This window comes from Lithobates pipiens, unplaced genomic scaffold (genome assembly GCF_037356315.1).
Source record: "Lithobates pipiens isolate NorthernLeopardFrog02 unplaced genomic scaffold, aLitPip1_a1.2 Scaffold_8, whole genome shotgun sequence".
NCBI classification, from domain to species: Eukaryota; Metazoa; Chordata; class Amphibia; order Anura; family Ranidae; genus Lithobates; species Lithobates pipiens.
The window spans coordinates 41800311-41819413 of NW_027507903.1; the positions used below are offsets into that span (position 1 = coordinate 41800311).

The 19103-nt window shown below is 37.8% G+C and overlaps 1 long non-coding RNA gene across 5 annotated transcripts in view; it reads right to left on the minus strand.

The window, feature by feature from the left end:
* Positions 1-1307: 1307 nt before the first annotated feature.
* Positions 1308-19103, minus strand: part of LOC143963318 (uncharacterized) — a 159163-nt gene continuing 141367 nt past the window's right edge. For all 5 annotated transcript variants that reach the window (XR_013270940.1, XR_013270939.1, XR_013270938.1 and 2 more), the window contains one exon: positions 1308-2007. This is a non-coding gene — a long non-coding RNA (uncharacterized LOC143963318). The remainder of the gene's footprint in view (positions 2008-19103) is intronic.

Below are 19103 nucleotides of genomic sequence, written 5' to 3' on the forward strand. Positions count from 1 at the left end.
AGGGGCTCTCTGGGGACCCTGATGTAAAGGGGGCTCTCTAGGGGCTTTTTTGCGCAATTGCGTACAGTTTATGTACTGTTTTTTGTGTGTTTGCAAAATTAAAGTGGGCTGGTCTGGATGAAGTCCAGGACCAAATTTTTGTCCCAGTCCAGCCCTGCCGGTACGTGTTTCATTACTTGTATTCTGCTAATGGAACCCAGAAGTCTTATATTTATGGGTTCTTCAAAAAGTTTCTGCACTTTTTTAAACTCCTTTTATTTTTAACTGTCTTTTTATTATTTTATTTTATTATTATTTCACAAATTACATCACTTTTCTACATAGTGACCTTCCTTTGCGATGCATTTTTCTTAATCACATGACACTCTCATACACAACTAATTACTACTTCTCCCCTCACCATCTCCAGCAAAAATATAAAAGTCCAGAGACGTTTTAAAGACCCCTCGTCTATCATATTATCTTTAATTTAAGGGCAGCCATTGACATTTGACAGCAGTTTAGAAATCACCCCAAGTACATGTGCACCTACATGCATATAGCACCTGAGCAACCAAATTCAATTAATAAAGAAGAATTTGTAAAGGTCCCCCATGCTGGCCTTATCTCAGGATTTACAATTGGCCAAACCATTCCAACCCTGAATAATCAATTAGTCTTCCCAGCAGCATAGACTGGTTAACACAGCTTTAACAATTGGCTGAACAGAGCCATGATTGTCTTATTTCTATAATTGACTAGAGACGTGCATATGGCATATTGTGCTAAAAGATATCAACTTTTTACGACATGTAGTCTAATTGGAAAGATTTGGGGAGTCCACAATGAAAGCGTAATCTGACATATATGGGCTGTCCATGTAGATAACAATCATTCATTTTGTTTGAGGAACAGCAACTCTTGGGAGCCAATACTGCCATCAACCAATAGCATTTTCCACCTCTCCAACTTCTCAACCTTGAAAATTGTAGCAGGCCATACATAGCCAGATTAAAGGAAAAATATGAAATTACCTTTGTAGACAGATAATCTTTTTGTATATGTTCTCCCCTTACAATTGTACTTAATGCCAAAATAAGGTTAGTGGGTTCTTCACAATAAGCTAGTAAATCTGTTGTTTGGAAGACTCGTTCGAATATATTTTACAACAGAAATGTTCTATTCAGCTGCGTGAACATTTCAAGCCTGACATAAAACTTACATTAGTAAACTATGAGTATTCACATCACATACAGATTCACTGGGTTAGAGTGAAATACAGTATATTCAATATAAAAAAAAAATAACCACCTCAAGTACAACACAAATCATTACATCATAAGGAGGTTAAAGTTTATTTGTAAAGTGCAATTGTTTCAAATTAACATATACCGTACATTGCAATATAAGTTTTCATGTATTACATTAAAAATTCAATTACACAGCACCAAAGCAGTAGGTTTATCCATCAATCTTTTTAGTTCACCTTTTCATTCAAAATAATAATGATGTATTAATTTAATACATTAGCAAACAGATTATTGTCAATTGCAAAGTACAAACAATATATTTATTTCTCATTCCCATATAGTTGCAGTGTAAGCCTATACCTCCTATAGAAAACATGTTGCATACTATAGCAGTAGTTTATTAAATGTAATAATAACACTCTAAAGGCAATAATAATAGTCATAATAAAAAAATACATATTTTGTTCATCTATTTTTATGCATTTCATTACATTCATGAATCACTTTAACTGTTGTACAAATCTGAAGCCACATTAAAATATATCTCATGTTTGATAAAGTATAGAAACTATACTATTTTCTGAAATACATATGGAATTTTGTATTATCATTACAGAGGTGAAATCTTGTGTATTTGTTCCACTTGAATTTCTACTTTAAACTTGAATAATAATGATGTTTTCCTTCCACCTACAGTCCATTATGCGTCCAGTTTATTTACAGAGCACATTAGCTGAGTCATGTTGTTTGAGGACATTCAGTGGCTCATCTTGGTGACCTGAAAGACAGAACAAACACTCAGTTACTTAATTGTCAGAAAGCGCAGAGGTCCTGATCTAGGGGAAAGAGTAAGATTGCTTGCAAGGCCGTCAGTCTTGGGCGATGCTAAAAGGTAACCTGCTCTAATGGCCTTGCTTGGTAAAGATGCAGCTCTAATTATTAAATGCAAAAACCCATAGCAACCAATTAAAATCCACGTAATGCTTTCATACTGGACTGACTTTTAAAGAGTAAATTATAATTGGCTGCTGTAATTAAATTGTGATTGCCATATTGAATACAGCTGTTTGTTCTTAAAGACAAACTAGCAGTATGTGGCTATTCCAAGCACGGGACCACACAGTTGAGTATGGTGCATGATACTTTGTTATTTGAAGTAAGACTCTGACGCACTTTTTTATTTGATGTAAGACTCTGACATGCGTGTCATTGCACATTATTTATATGTTCCCATGCATTGCTTATGGGCCAGCAAATTAATTTTAATGGGCTGCTCTTAACACAAGAAATGTGCAACAGAAGTCCTTGACTCTTTTGCAAAATGGCACCACACCAAATGCATGCATTAGCAGTTGCATGGTGTGCATTTACGACAGCACTTAATTTTGCATGCTTTGCTGACACACACAGGGTTGGTTTACTAAAACTGAAGAGTTCAAAATCTGGTGCAGCTCTGCATAGAAACCAATCAGCTTCCAAGGTTTTTTTTTCGTCAAAGCTTAATTGAATAAGCTGTTAGAAGCTGATTGGTATCTATGCAGAGGTGCACCAGATTTTGCACTCTCCAGTTTTAATAAATCAGCCCTACAGAGTGTAAATGTACTCTAATGGTTTAATTTTTAGGGTACACTTTCAGGGTGTCTACCCCCTTCTTATAAAGTCCAGGCTGTACTGAAGTACTGAGTACTGCTTACATCTTAGCCCTTGTACACACAGTCGGACATTCCAATGGAAAATGTCCGATTGGACCGTGTTGTCGGATAATCCGACTGTGTGTGGGCTACATCGGACTGTTTCCGTCGGAATATCCGACCAACAAAGTTTTAGAGCTGGGCTATAAAACATTCCGACAGCATGATCCGATCGGACTTTGTCCGATCGTTTGTAGAGAATTCTGATTGGACAAAGTGCCACGCATGCTCAGATCAAATTCCTAGACCAAAGCTATTGGCTACTAGCCTGAATGTAATGCCGTTGTAGAAATAACATCATCACATTACGAACGATCGGATTTTCTGACAACTTTGTCTGACCGTGTGTATGCAACACCAGTTTCGGACAAAATCCGTCGGACAAAATACGACAGATTTTGTTGTCGGAATATCCGACCGTGTGTACAAGGGCTTAGAAGAAAGGGACAGACACTCCAAAATTTGTCCTGAAATTGTGATTATTAGTAAAATTTAAAAAGTTTCACAGACAATACTTAACTGCAAGTTCACTAATATGAATACAATCCCCTTATTCAAGTGATGGACTATGGATTTACACGTTGACTAAATTCAATCACTTATGAATGATGATTGTAACCACGTTCTAGGCATAGCTCTTATAACACACAAAATCAGGCAAGCAAGAGTTATTTAATTGTGAACAAACTACATTTTTGAATGCTTTAAATAAAAGTTGATCTTTTGATTTTATCTATTGTAGATTTGAAAGCTTAAAAATTTTATTGCAATTAGTTGAAAGTAAATTAATATTTTCATATCATATTTTAGAAACAAGCTGTATTAACATTCTTCTTGTATAACATTTAACCATATAAATGATATGATGACTCCAATATGATATGCATACATATTTGATGGCTGTCAGTCGTAGATATCCCTTTAAAACAATATAGATGCCATAATATCCCTAATCCCTGATAAAGTGGGATTTTGTGATTTTGTGATTTTTAAAAGATGTCAAATAGGCATTAATGGGTGTGTAATGGGTGTGTACATGCATGCACTGTTCTTAATCTACCAAGATCAATGGAATGGGTAACCAGTATATTAAAGTTTATTCACGTCCAATAATATGTGGGCAGAATATTGTGTAAAAGAAGAATTTCTTTCTACCTATTATATGAAGCCTTTGACTCATCACCGTTCACTGCTCACTGCTCCTGCCAGTGTAAGCTCACCCTTTGTAAATAGAGCCTGGGAAGAGAACAGCTTCAGTCTTGCTATACAGTCCACTACTGAGATCGATTAAAAGAACAGGACAGGGAAGGTGCCTCTGGACTAGTATTATCTGGTGGAGATTTCATGGATATCACTTCCTCACCATGGATAAGTATTATCCCTGGATAAATCCTCTCCCCTCTGAGAATTTTATCATCATCTCCAAAGTCTGAGATTGTCTTTTGGACAGAGAGTGTGTCTTTAGGATGTGAAGGCCCTGGGACACCAGGATTACCCTGCATGTCAAACTGCCTATACAAACCACTTTGTGATGTTTTAATCTTCGAGTTAACTTTGGCTGGATTTAAACATCAACACTGGACCCCCTACAGCCAATATTGACCAGATGCCACTGGAGTCTTGTCCTTGTATTTTATTTTTTACAGACTTCCCACCCTCGGGAATTAGAGTTTTCTATCCTTCCCTTAATCACCTCTTTGTGTTTCCCATAATATAGTCATGCACATATCCTGGACAAGGGGAGATCACTAAGAGTTGACATATACCAGATACCACAGAGCAACACACATACTATTAAGTCACAGGCACATGAACAATGTGCAAAGTTCAATAGCAATGTCTGCTCTAACCTGAGAGAAGAAGTTTAGTTGTTTCAGGTCACTGTTTCATAAATTAGCATTAGGAAATAGAATTTAACAATACATTTCAGTATAACTGTGTTCAGGATGTGATAGATGTAATTTTTTAAACTAAATTATATGTATACCAATTCAATTGTATGCACATTGTGCTACAATTTTTTATATATATATATATATATATATATATATATATATATATAAAATACATCTAAGCTTTACTCAAACAGTTCTTAAGGTCAGATATAAAGAAGTAATATGATGGCCTCCTTTATTCTGTCATGGCGCCCTATGAATTTACAAACTGCACTACTTTACCTACCTGTAGGTTGACACACAGAAATGGTCTACCAGCTAAAAATGTTCAACCTAACAGATGTTCCCCAAGACAGGATTATAAAAGTTATAAGTCACTTGGTTATATGATGTGAATTCAAGTTCACCTAACTTATGTCAACTTTAGACCCCATGAGAAATCATTCCAGAAGTCTGAAAAGGCTCTTAACAGCGAACAAGATACAAATAGAAAATGTATACAAGGGCTGTACCAAAGGTAATGCAAAAGTTGGTATAACCTTCCTCTATAGTAACTCTTCTTTTTCCTTTTCATTGCAGGTAAATAATGGATTACAAGTAGAAGCAATGGGTCATAATAGAGTTCTTCACGAAGGGAGGGGTGGATGTTCACCATCCACAGAAAGCTACAAAATGTTTAGGAGATGACACCATTGACAAGGGCAATGTCTTGTCATTGGTGGCTCCTGTCAATGGTGTCATCTCTGTAAACATTCTGTAGCCTTCTGTGGATGTTGGACGTCCTTTGTCAAGAAGAACTGACGTCCTTTGTCAAGAAGAGCAGGACTTCTGCTTCTGCTTGGAATCCAATATTTACCTCAATGAAAAAGAGTTACCATAGAGGAAGGGTGACTCTACGGATATGTGAAATTTGAACAGCCTATGTAAGTTCATAAAACTGTCTAAGCCCACTTTTGCATTACTTTTAGTACAGCCCACGTAATTGTGCATATATTGTTGGTAGTCAGACAGATAAGGAGTGAGGACTGCTATATGCATCATTAAGCCTATTTTGCCCTATACTTGCGCTAGTATAAGCAATATAGTGTGTCACTGCTTCAACTTAAAGGAGATATATATATATATATATTATCTCACAGAAATGAGTACACCCTTTAAATTTTTGTAAATATATCTTTTCATGTGACAACAGTGAAGAAATTATACTTTTCTACAATGTAAAGTAGTGAGTGTACAGGTTGTATAACAGTATAAATTTTCTGTCCCCTCAAAATAACTCAACACACAGCCATTAAGGGCAAAACCGCTGGCAGCAAAAGTGAGTACACCCCAATTGGGCCCAATTAGCCATTTTCTCTCCCCAGTGTCATGTGACTCATTAGTGTTACAAGGTCTCAGGTGTGAATGGGGAGCAGGTGTGTTAAATTTGGTGTTATCGCTTTCACTCGCTCATACTGGTCACTGGAAGTTCAACATGGCACCTCATGGCTAAGAACTCTCTGAGGATCTGAAAAAAATAATTGTTGCTCTACATAAAGATGGCCTAGGCTATAAGAAGATTGCCAAGACCCTGAAACTGAGCTGCAGCACAGTGGCCAAGACCATACAGCAGTTTAACAGGACAGGTTCCACTCAGAACAGGCCTCGCCATGGTCGACCAAAGAAGTTGAGTGCACATGCTCAGCTTCATATCCAGAGGTTGTCTTTGGGAAATAGATGTATGAGTGCTGCCAGCATTGCTGAAGAGGTTGAAGGGGTGGGGGGTCAAACTGTCAGTGCTCAGAACATACGCCGCACACTGCATTGAATTGGTCTTAATGGCTGTCGTCCCAAAAGGAAGCCTCTTCTAAAGATGATGTACAAGAAAGCCTGCAAACAGTTTGCTAAAGATAAGCAGACTAAGGACATGGATTACAGGAACCATGTCCTGTAGTCTGATGAGACCAAGATAAACTAATTTGGTTCAGATGGTGTCAAGCATGTGTGGTGGCAACCAGGTGAGGAGTACAAAGAGAAGTGTGTCTTGCCTACAGTCAAGCATGGTGGTGGGAATGTCATGGTCTGGAGCTACATGAGTGCTGCCAGCACCGGGAAGCTACAGTTCATTGAGGGAACTATGAATGCCAATATGTACTGTGACATTCTGATGCAGAACAGGATTTCCTCCATTCAGTGACTGGGCCGCAGGGCAGTATTCCAACTTGATAACAACCCCAAACACACCTCCAAGATGACCACTGCCTTGCTAAAGAAGCTGAGGTTAAAGGTGATCAACTGGCCAAGCATGTCTCTAGACCTAAACCCTATTGAGAATCTGTGGGGCATCCTCAAAGTTTTAGGAGCACAAGGTCTCTAACATCCACCAGCTCCGTGATGTCATCATGGAGGAGTGGAAGAGGACTCAAGTGGCAACCTGTGAAGCTCTGGTGAACTCCATGCCTAAGATGGTTAAGGCAGTGCTGAAAAATAATGATGGCCACACAAAATATTCACACTTTGGGCCACATTTGGACATTTTCCAGTTGTTTACACATTAATGGCTGTGTGTTGAGTTATTTTGAGGGGACAACAAATTTACAGTGTTATACAAGCTGTACACTCACTACTTTACATTGTAGCAAAGTGTCATTTCTTCAGTGTTGTCACATGAAAAGATATAATAAAATATTTACAAAAATGTGAGGGGTGTACTCACTTTTGTGAGATGTTATTTATATATTTATGTTATATATATATATATATATATATATATATATATATATATATATATATATATATATAAATAAAATCTCACAAAAGTGAGTACACCCCTCACATTTTTGTAAATATGTGAGAACTATGGTCTTTCCATTAACTCACAGAATGCCTTAAAATAAAATAAGCAATCATGTACAATAATAACTATTTAAGCAAAGGATACTCACTTTAAATGACTGACATTTATGATTCAGTGTAATTGTCTAAAGTTGGAGCAGACTAAAGCCCCGTACACACAGGTAGAATGTCGGGAGACATTTGCTGGTTCAAAAGAAAACGGCCGACATTCTGCCCGTGTGTATATCGGTCTGTCCGAAAGAAGCCAGCCCTTTGGCAGGCTTCTGTCGGATGAGCATGCTGGAAAACCAGCAGCCAACAGGCTCCCGATCAATGACAATGGCAGAGAGCACTGATCGGAGTGTTCTGGCGGGGGGCGTGCGGGGGCGTCCTCCTGTCAGAACACAACAGCTCAATGGGGGGAGATCGCTGGACTAACCTCGAATGGTTAATACAGTGTCTCCAACTGGAGCTTGAAGGTTTTTTTCATGCAACCCAACTGTAGTGTGTACCAGGCTTAACACACATAGACATATTCAATGGTGTTGATCTACTAAAACTGGAGATTGCAAAATATGGTGCAGATCACCAATCAGCTTCAAGTTTTTTTTTTTTGTCAAAGCTTAACTGAACAAGCTGAAGTTAGAAACTGATTGGCTCCCATGCACAGTTGCACCAGATTTTGCGCTCTCCAGCTTTAGTAAATCAACCCCAGTATGTACTTCAATGTGTAAAACCACATAGAAACCAAACAGCATTTCATGTTCTTCCATGTTGGGTTAAAAAATAAATGATAGCTAAGATCTAGTTGCTATAGGTTTTAAACTTTAAATCTGCAACAAACAATCATATACTGTATGAGAATTAGCAACATAAGCAATGCATGTATAAAGGCTGATCTATGGGACTTCTGATAACCTGCAGAGACAAAGATTAAATACCCATCTAAGAGGACGAATTACCTCTTAAAGTGACTGAGAGTTTGAGTTAAGCACAGGCTTGCTGGGCTAGTCAGCCTTTAGTCAATCACCCTACAGAGTTTAAGAAAAGATCACTATGTGTGAGTGGAAGCTTTAATAACACTACAGACCCTACACAAAGATTCTGGTATGCACCACATTATTTAAGTTGTGCTTTCTAAAGAGGAAACACATCGCTTCCATGAACAGCCTCTCCTTAAGAATAGAGGCAATGCCTGAACAATAACACAGCATTAGATTTTATATCAAACTGAGAACAGTGCAATTTTATTGAATCATTAGATACGCACATCAAATCATATTTACTGTTTAAATAAAGGTGTGGCATTTTCTATTGTATATGTTATAAAGTTATTTTATTGTACAGAGGGCACTTTCATTAATTATAAGCGGTCTGTTGTTAGAAAACGACACTATAGTCCTATCTCTCAAAGAGGATCACTCATTCATTCTGGTCAGTGGTAAAACGGAAAGGAGCCTGGTGCAAAACCTTAAAGGATTCAATAAACATTCCTGTTCATCTGATCATTTATAAACACAAGAACAAATAAGGTGCAGGATTTCGATTTTCTAAAGCTGGCCATAGATGGTGTGATTTTCTTTCCTGCAACTATGGGTTGCAGGAAAGAAAATCAGTCAATTCCCCCACCAACACAGTCAGTGTTGATGTGGGAATCCCTCCAGCAGAGATATTGTGTTCTCCCAGCAGGGGAAGCCATCCTGGCCGGAGCAACATACGGTGATTATTGTGACTGGCAATAATTGCATAAAAAAAATCTGACAGGCTGGTTGTTCCCAAGTTGATCGATCAACTTGGGTACAAACAGTCTGCCCTTACATGGTCCAAATCTCGGCCAGGCCCTCTGAACTATCCAAGATTCAAACAGTCTAGTTCAGTGAGCCCGGCCGAGATTTGGACCATGTAAGGGCTGTTTGTTCCCAAGTTGATCGATCAACTTGGGTACGAACAGCCTGCCCGTACATGGTCCAAATCTCGGCCAGGCCCTCTGAACTAGTCAAAATTCGAACAGTCTATGGCCAGCTTAAGGGTCACGGAAACTGTCATTGGGCTTCGGTTTGACAGCACTCTACAAAATGAGGACCACCCTCAGGAAAAAGGGAAAGGACCCAGAGTTGAGAATCCACAAACATATAACCTAAGGATAGTGCCAAAATAAACATTCAAGAGTCTGAGGTAATTTAAAAATAAAATTGATTGCAATTATTTTGCCATGAATCAATTTAAAATTACCTTGGACATTTGTTTTGTGCTCTCATTGGATTTCATTGGGCTCTGGATTTTCTTTTTTTTACCTTACAGAATAATGAATCTCTGTCACTTGAGATTTGCCAGATTTTGCCATTGAGGAAAATCAACCTGGTTTCATAGATTTTTCAGTATATTAAACCCTTCCAACGCAAGTTCAAGAGTGTCTATCTTCTACCTTCTTCATAGATTTGATTTAGTAGGAAGTGTATAGTAATGAGCTACTTAGCCGATAAGAAATTATAATTAACCAGATTTACTGTAAACTTTTACCATGGAGTGCATCTTCCATTTATCTCTTTATGTGGTGTGCAAATTTACTGTAGTCAGATCAGTGAAAGAAGGCCATATGTAACATTTGTTTAAATCAATCAAGACATAGGAGCTACACAGTCTTCCCATTGGCGTTATCCATTCATGATTTGCTTACGATCTGCTCTAAGAATTCTCCTCTTATAAATCATACTACTTCTACTATTAAATCACACAAAGAGTACTAGGCTTTAACTTTGAAATGATCCTCAAACCAGTGACCTCTATACAGCAAATTTTGTAAGCTTGATTTTAATTTCCTAACCGCTGGTGGATTTTTCTCCTAGCTAATAAAGATCTCTTTCTTTGCCTGTTTCCCATTCATGCACTTAGGGAGGTGTTGCCATCCCACCCCCTCTGTACACCCCATTGCCCATTTCGTAAAATCATGGGGAGAAACTTTCTGGACAATTTAATCTCTCCAGGGTGTTACTTAGCTAAACCCCTTTCACTATCAGGTTTTTTTTCACCCCTCCTCTTTCTGGCCTTATTTTCCTTCAAGTCTAGATTAAATTTTGCAACCCCTGATATCTTTCTTTCTCTTTCAGACACATGCTGCTTATGTAAATGAACTTCTTTATACTGCCTCCCTGTCTAAGGACCTCAGACTTAAATGTGTGCAAAAGCTGCTCTCCCCTGCTAACTCTTTAGCACAATTACACCTCTATTCTGTTACTGAGGCCTGGTGAGGGAAGAAAAAAATAATTTAAAACTAATAACACGTGCTGGCTAGCTCAGATAATTACTAGGAAGTCAGCTTATGAGAACAGTTAAATATATTGTACAAATGGGAAAAAAAAGTCAAAATGGACATTTCAAGCTTATGTTTAACAATAGTTTATATTTCAACAAAATGTGTAAGAGATCGGTTACCTGCCATTGTTGTATGTTAGTATAGAAAGCAGCAGTGAAATTGAAATAATATGAATTAAGAATGTAAATGATATATATACAGTATGTATACAGTATATAAAATATTAATATATATATATATATATATTTATGTGTGTGTGTGGGTGTATGTGTATATGCTGTGTATATTTATACATTAATAAATATAGAGAGTACAGTATATTAATATAAATATATATATATATATATATATGTATATATATATATATATATATATATATATATATATATATATATATATATATATATATATATATATATATATATATATATATATATATATATATATATATATATATATATATATATATATATATATATATATAGTTATTTGCTGTGTATATTTATACATTAATAAATATAGATAGATAGATAGATACATAGATACATAGATAGATACATAGATAGATATATTGATAATACTGTATTTATATATATATATATATATATATATATATATATATATATATATATATATATATATATATATATATTTATATGTATATATATATATAGAGAGAGAGAGAGAGAGAGAGCAAGAATTCAAAACTGAGGTTTTCAGCATACACATTTGTTTTGATTATCTAGTTGAAATGTATTTGTATGTCCAACAAACAAAAAAAAGCATTCAATTTTTTTATTCATCTATTTAAAATGTATCTATATGCCCATCAGACAAAAAAAAAAAAAGTTATATCTTTCGTCTGATGGACATTTAAATAAATTATATGTACACCCCTGGTTTTGGAATCCTCCTACATATAGTTGTAGGTGTTGTCTACCCATATATATATATATATATATATATATATATATAGAGAGAGAGAGAGAGAGGAGAATACAAAACAGTTTTTTTTAGCATACACATTTTTTTAATCTATTTAACATTTATTTGTATGTCCATCAGACGAAAAAAAAAAGCATTCATTTTTTTATTTATCTATTTAAAATGTATTTATATGTCCATCAGAAGAAAAAAAGTTACAGTACAAGGGCATTTAAATAAATATTATGTACCCCCCTGGTTTTGAAATCTATCTACATACTGTTGTAGGTGTTGTCTATCCTATATCTATATATATTTATATATTAAATTTTTTAAATCATTATTATAAAAAAAAAAAAATAATAATATATATATATATATATATATATATATACATACATAAATACATATATATATATATATATATATATATATATATATATATATATATATATATATAATATATGTATGTATATATATATATATATATATATATATATGTATTTATGTATGTATATATATATATATATATATATATATATATATATATACACATATATGTGTGTGTGTGTGTGTGTGTGTGTGTGTGTGTGTGTGAAAAACAATGAGAGCATGATATTCCTAGTATATCATATTTCGTGCTATTGTTTAATCTTCATAAAGATTACAACCACTTGCAGGGATGGTAAAACAGAATGGAAGATGTCGAAGAAGAGCAATACTGCTACACACAGATAAACTATTATGGTGTGCGCAAGCAAAGCATTTGAATGGTTAAATTAAAAAGACTATTTTGTCAGTCAGGGTCCGTTATCTAAATTGTAAGGGAGCAGACAGCTTCGCATCTCCAGGCCTCCTTCCTTTCAGTGTGTTTTTGCAGACATTGTCCTCCTAGCCTCCTTGTTTCACGGTACAGTTTATGCATGGTCTTGTGTGTAAAGACAAATAGAGAAAGCAGGAGGGGGAAAGCTCTTTTTACTCCCAGAGACACACAGGAATGTGTCAAAAGATGGAGAGAAAAAAGGAGAGAAGAGAAGAGTGGGAACATCAAGGCCCCTGACTAATGAATATCAAGTTTGCCCTTGAACCTCACTGGGCTTTGCCATTCCCAGGCCCCAGACAAGGGCTGAGGCATGTCTGAGCCCAGCTGCAGGGGGACTGGGCCATGGTTCATCTCAGACACTTTGACAGGCCAGCCCTTTACCGTGCATATCTAAGGCCTGCCTAGCAGCTCCCCTGGCAACCAAGCAGAGCCGGAGCCCAGGCTGAAGTCTATTCTGTCCTGCACAGAAAAAAAAAACGAACTGGGCTGGGGACCGGCTGAGAGAAGAAGTATTGTGGGATTTTTTCTATGCTAGCTTAATCTCACACAGTGAGCTACTTGCAAAATTAATTGTGGTATAGACCTTCTAAAAAAAAAACTATTTTTATGAACGCTCCTTGGCGAAATTCACCCACTTCGAAAATTTCTCTAATGCATTTTGCTGCAACAAATGGAAGCTTTTAGGCACATAATTTGGCCAAACCATGTCAAATCATTTCATAGGAACCCAGTATCTAAGTAGGGATCGAACATATGCAGGTGTTTAACTAGCTTTTAGACTGGTAGAAAATGTAAATTTATGTAAATATTGTATTTTGTTCTTAGACTATTTTATGATAAAAATGTGAGAGCTTGACAGGAAGAGAGACAATCTAAAATTTTTTTTTTTTTTTTTACTTCAGACGGTACAAAAACAATGTATCGGCAGGACCAAGCAGTAGTGTCTGGCCAAAGAACTCTGACACCTAATCTCTCAAAAAAGGAGACAGCTTGAGGGTATCTTCTGCTAGTGGTAAATAGGACAATAATTGTATTATTTGGCTGAACTGGGTAACAAACCTATCAACTCTATTGGCACATTAAAGGGGTTGTAAAGGTAAATATTCTATGCATTAAGGTGAAAAAAATTCTGACACTGCCTGCACCTCCAGTCCCCCACGTTTTACTTACCTCACCCCTCGAAAATCCCGTGCTCGCCCCCGACGTCCTTTCCACCGTTCGGTCTGGCTGCTGATTGGCTGGAGTAGATGAATGGAAAGCAGCGCAGCCATTGGCTCGCTCTGCTGTCAATCACATCCACTGACACGGAGCGCCGGGGGGCAGGGCCGTGTGATACAGCGAGCGGCTATAGCCGCCGGCTGTATCGTGGGAGCGCGCCTGCAGATGCTTCTCACCATGCGAGGGAGCTCGCATGAACGTGAGAAGTATCTGTGGGAGGAAGCAGAGACAGCCGCCGTGGGACCCCAGAAGAGCAGGTTCGGGGCCACTCTGTGCAAAACGAGCTGCACAGTTGGAGGTAAGTATAACATGTTTGTTATTAAAAAAAAATACAATCCCTTTATTTACTTTACAATCCCTTTAAGGTTGAAGAATTAAAAAAAAGACATGGGGGTAGTTAGAAAAATTTTGTATATTTTGTCTCATTTAAAATTATTCATCCACGCCACAGCAAAAGGCTGACACAGGTCACATAAGGGGTCAAAATTCTCACATCTTTTTGGTTAAGTTGAAGTGCGTTGTGTAAAAATGCATGGTATGAACAGGACACTGTTGTTTTCTATGTGTCCTTGAATTGAGCCTGCATTGATCAACAGACAAAACTCTAAAGCTGGTTCCTCGTTTTTTCTAAGAAAAAATCAATTTTTTTCATGCTTTATAAATCTAGCCACAGGATCATATGGGGTCATTTTATGTTTTACATGGCCCTGAAAACACATATGGAGATAAAGAAACTTTACAATATACACATTTTCTCCGAAACTTTTTAGCTGTAGACTGGGAACACACGTTGGAGATCTATGACCTATGACCTTTTAACCTGACAGTGTGAACGGCTATTTTATCAATGAGCCAATATTTACAGCAGCCAAAATTCTTATGTCTCAGAGAATATTCTTTTGCCCATTTTTTTAAATAGATGTATTTGCCGCTGTGTATTTCTCAGTTTACCTGTGTACTATCATTTATTGTGTAGTGTAAAAAGCAGCATTGCGGTGTCAATTAATAAAAAAAAATGTACCAGTAGGCATTCAAGCTAAAATATTCAAAAGATGAGTATTGATCATTTTGGAACACTCTGAGATTAAAAATAAATACATTTTAGATCAGGCTTTCTCAACCTTTTAACCCTAGAGGAACCCCAAAAATCATTTTCATGTCTCGAGGAACCCTTACTAAAACCAAATCATCAGGGCTCAATAAGAACAATGCTCCTTATAATAGTGGTCAATAGGAAGAATGTCCCCCTTAAAGTGGTGTTTAGAATGCCACCCTTAAAGACAGCTAAAAAGATATTTGGTGTCATGCTGCTGGCTTTGCTAAGTGGTGCTGAACCTTGAACTCTGTAGGCATCATCAAATAGGTGGTTCATCAGCCACAGCTCAAGGAACCCCTAGCAACCTCTGAACTGTTTCCGTTGGAATATCCGACTGACAACGTTTTAGAGCAGGGCTATAAAATTTTCCGACAAAATGATCCGATCGGACAAAGTCCGATCGTTTGTAGAGAGTTCCGATCGGACAAAGTGCCATGCATGCTCAGATCAAATTCCTAGACCAGAGCTATTGGCTACTAGCCTGAACATAGTCCCGTCGTAACGAAATAACGTCATCACGCTACGAATGATCGGATTTTCCGACAACTTTGTCCGACCGTGTGTATGCAACACCAGTTTCGGACAAAATCTGTCGGACAAAATCCGATGGATTTTGTTGTCCGAATGTGTGTACAAGGGCTTAGTCTGTGCTGGTAGGAAAACATTGCAGAAAATGAGTATGTATCACACTCTGTACTCTCTCCCATTTCTGTAGATGACACATGGTTTAAACCTACTTCTTCCTCTTCCCTGTGACCTTTGTAAGTCACTTAATATGGTGCGTTGCATGGGGAATGCTCTTCTAGTAGATGAAGATTAAAAAAAAAAAAAGCATATGCCAATTTCAAGATGGTGGTGCCAACGCTGAATCTCCTCCCTGAGTCCTGTTTAATTGAGGCCTCTAGTGATATCTGGGCTCCTTTTCAGGACTGTATATCTATGTGGATTTGTTGAAGTTCTTTATCTATGGTTAGACTTGAACTGCCTAGAGTGCTTTAGCAAATATCCTGCATCCTGTGTAAACCTATTAGTTATTTGTTTCGTGCTAATGAAGTGTTAATGAAGTGCCACTGAGGCGCTACAAGTCTTCTCTCACATCTCAGGTCTTGGTGGCAGCCCGAGTGTGTGTCCAAGCCCTGTGGAAGTCCACTACACCCCCATCAATGAAGATGTGGTTTAATAGAGTGAACAAAATTTATAAGATGGAACAACTGACAGCCACATGTTATAACCAGGAGGAAAAAATCCATAACATCTGGTCTAGTTGGGTAGTATTTACCGGCTCAACTCTTCATCAGGACAAATACACCTAGACGCTTAACCTTTTACCCAAAAAATCGACGCCAAGCACCTAGGTAATATGGTGGTCCTGGGAAGTGAGTGATATAGGATGAGCTATGCTTTGGACCGTTACCTGGAGAGGCAGCCGCCTTTGTGCTGCTTGGCTAGGGGAGTCCCTTCTTACCCTTCTTTTTTTCCTCCTTTTACTTAAAGTGGAAGTAAACCCTTCTATCGTTTTCAGTCAAGGAAGCTGCCATCTTGGCCTCTAATGATTCTTCAACTGCCATAATGCTGCACATGTGATCAGTTATGAAACCAGCCATTGGATGGTTTGAAAGTTTGGTTGAGAGCACAACCAATGTGAAGGTTATCATTTCCAGCATGCCAGGAATGTAAGTGTTTTTTGAAACTGGGTTTACTACCGCTTTAAAGACTGGCTTAAGTGTACATTAGTCTTTAAATTAATAAAAAATTATCGTGTAGGAAAGGGAGGATGAAGGGGGTAGGGACTGGGAAGGGAAGTACCTGCTCTTCCTTTCTCAGCTCCCCACCTTCCTGAGCTATTTATTTCTTTGGATATACCATGTTTGCGTGTTGTTTTAACATTCTCACTGCTACAACATCTTTATTGTTCAGGCTCTCGATGCTTTGTTATAGTTTTTACTGTTAATGTACATTAACTATTGAAAATCAATAAAAAGATTAAATATCAAATATCCTACATATGAGTTGTTGGAGTATGAACCTTGTTCAAAATGATATGCAGAATACAGCCACCAAATAAAAATTGAGACTTTCACTAATTTGACTATGGTGCGTTGAAATACATTTTTATGGGATACTATATTTTGTACCTTTGCCTTGCTACATAACCCAGTGTGCTTAATTTCACATGTTTATTAGTTTCTTGAATAATAATTGAAAAGATATGGGCCTTTTCTTCTTCTGCTGTGATTTTTGCCAAATATGTATACTATGTTTTATTTTTTGATAGACAGCTTAGTGAGAAAAAGCCACAATGCCAAATCCCTTTTCTGCTTCTAACTGGTTATCCAACTGGATGTGTCCGGATGGTGTCATTTTGCACCATAGATTCTAAATATGAATGGTGATTTAAAGGTATATTTCCAGTATTTAGGTTACTGAATATATGTAATGTCCCTGTAGATATGAGATAATCTTAGCCCTCGTACACACGGTCGGACATTCCGACAACAAAATCCGTCTGATTTTTTCCGACGGATTTTGTCCGAAACTGGTGTTGCATACACACGGTCGGACAAAGTTTTCGGAAAATCCGATCGCTCGGAACGTGATGACGTTCGTTTCCTTGCGACAGGACTACGTTCAGGCTAGTAGCCAATAGCTTTGGTCTAGGAATTTGATCTGAGCATGCGTGGCACTTTGTCCGATCGGAATTCTCTACAAACGATCAGACAAAGGCTGATCGGATCATGTTGTGGGAAAATTTTATAGCCCAGCTCTCAAACTTTGTTGGTCAGATATTCCAACGGAAACAGTCAGATGGAGCCCACACACTGTCAGATTATCCGACAACAGGGTCCGATCGGACATTTTCCATCGGATTTTCCGACCGTGTGTACAAGGGCTTAGCATGGTCTAGTCCATGTTGGCCTGATTGGGTATGCATCATTGAATCTGTACAGACACCTACTGGCTGACCAAAAAGAGAGGCTGTATTTTCTAGGCCAGTTGATATTGTTTCCCAAGATATAGCAGATGACAAAGTTGTCTCCATAGTACATAAACACGTGCGCTTGACTGTTATTTATGTACCTGTAAATTTCACAAATGACTATGAATTTCACACCTTTTAATGTGAGAGCACCTTAAAGTTGAACTCCAGGGTAGGTAAATATTGTCTAAATTCTTCTATATGGAAATATCTGGCTTTGCAAAAGTTTTTGGTTGTATGCAAGGTGGATTTATATCCTCTGTGACTATTGAGATCCATATTCAAATGAAAGTATTTGTGCCCAGAGTTCTGCTTTAAAGGGAATGTTCCAAATATCATTTAAAGAGAAAAAGTCTTTTGATTTTCTGACTTATTACAAAGAATTGTCTGGGAACACAGAGTCATGGAAGCACCCCACATTAAATTTTGAGCTTAACCACTTGCTTACTGGGCACTTAAACCCCCCTCAGTCCCAGACCAATTTTCAGCGCTGATGCACTTTGAATGACAATTGCGCAGGCATACAACACTGTACCCAAATGAAATTTTTATCATTTTTTTCCCACAAATAGAGCTTTCTTTTGGTGGTATTTAATTACAGCTGGGAGTTTTATTTTTTGCTAAACAAACAAAAAAAGATGCAAAAAAAAAATAATCATGTTTAATAGTTTGTAAACGGGTCATTTTTCTCCTTCATTGAAGTGCGCTGATGAGGCCGCACTGATAGGTTGCACTGGTGGGCACTGATAGGCTGCATTGGTGGGCACTGATAGGCTGCATTGGTGGGCACTGATAGGCTGCACTGGTGGGCACTGATAGGCATAGTTAAGGCGGCACAAATAGGCACAGATAAGGCAGCACCGATGGGCACAGATAAGGTGGCACTGATGGGCAAAGATGGGCACATAAGATGGCACGGATGGGTGGCACAGATGGGTGGCACGGATGGGTGGCACGGATGGGTGGCACGGATGGCCACTGATAGGTACCACTGATAGATGGGACTGATGGGCACTGATAGGTGGCACTGATAGGTGGCACTGCTGGGCACTGACGGGCGGCACTGCTGGGCACTGGTAGATGACACTGATGGGCACGGATATGTGGCACTGGGGTGCAGCAC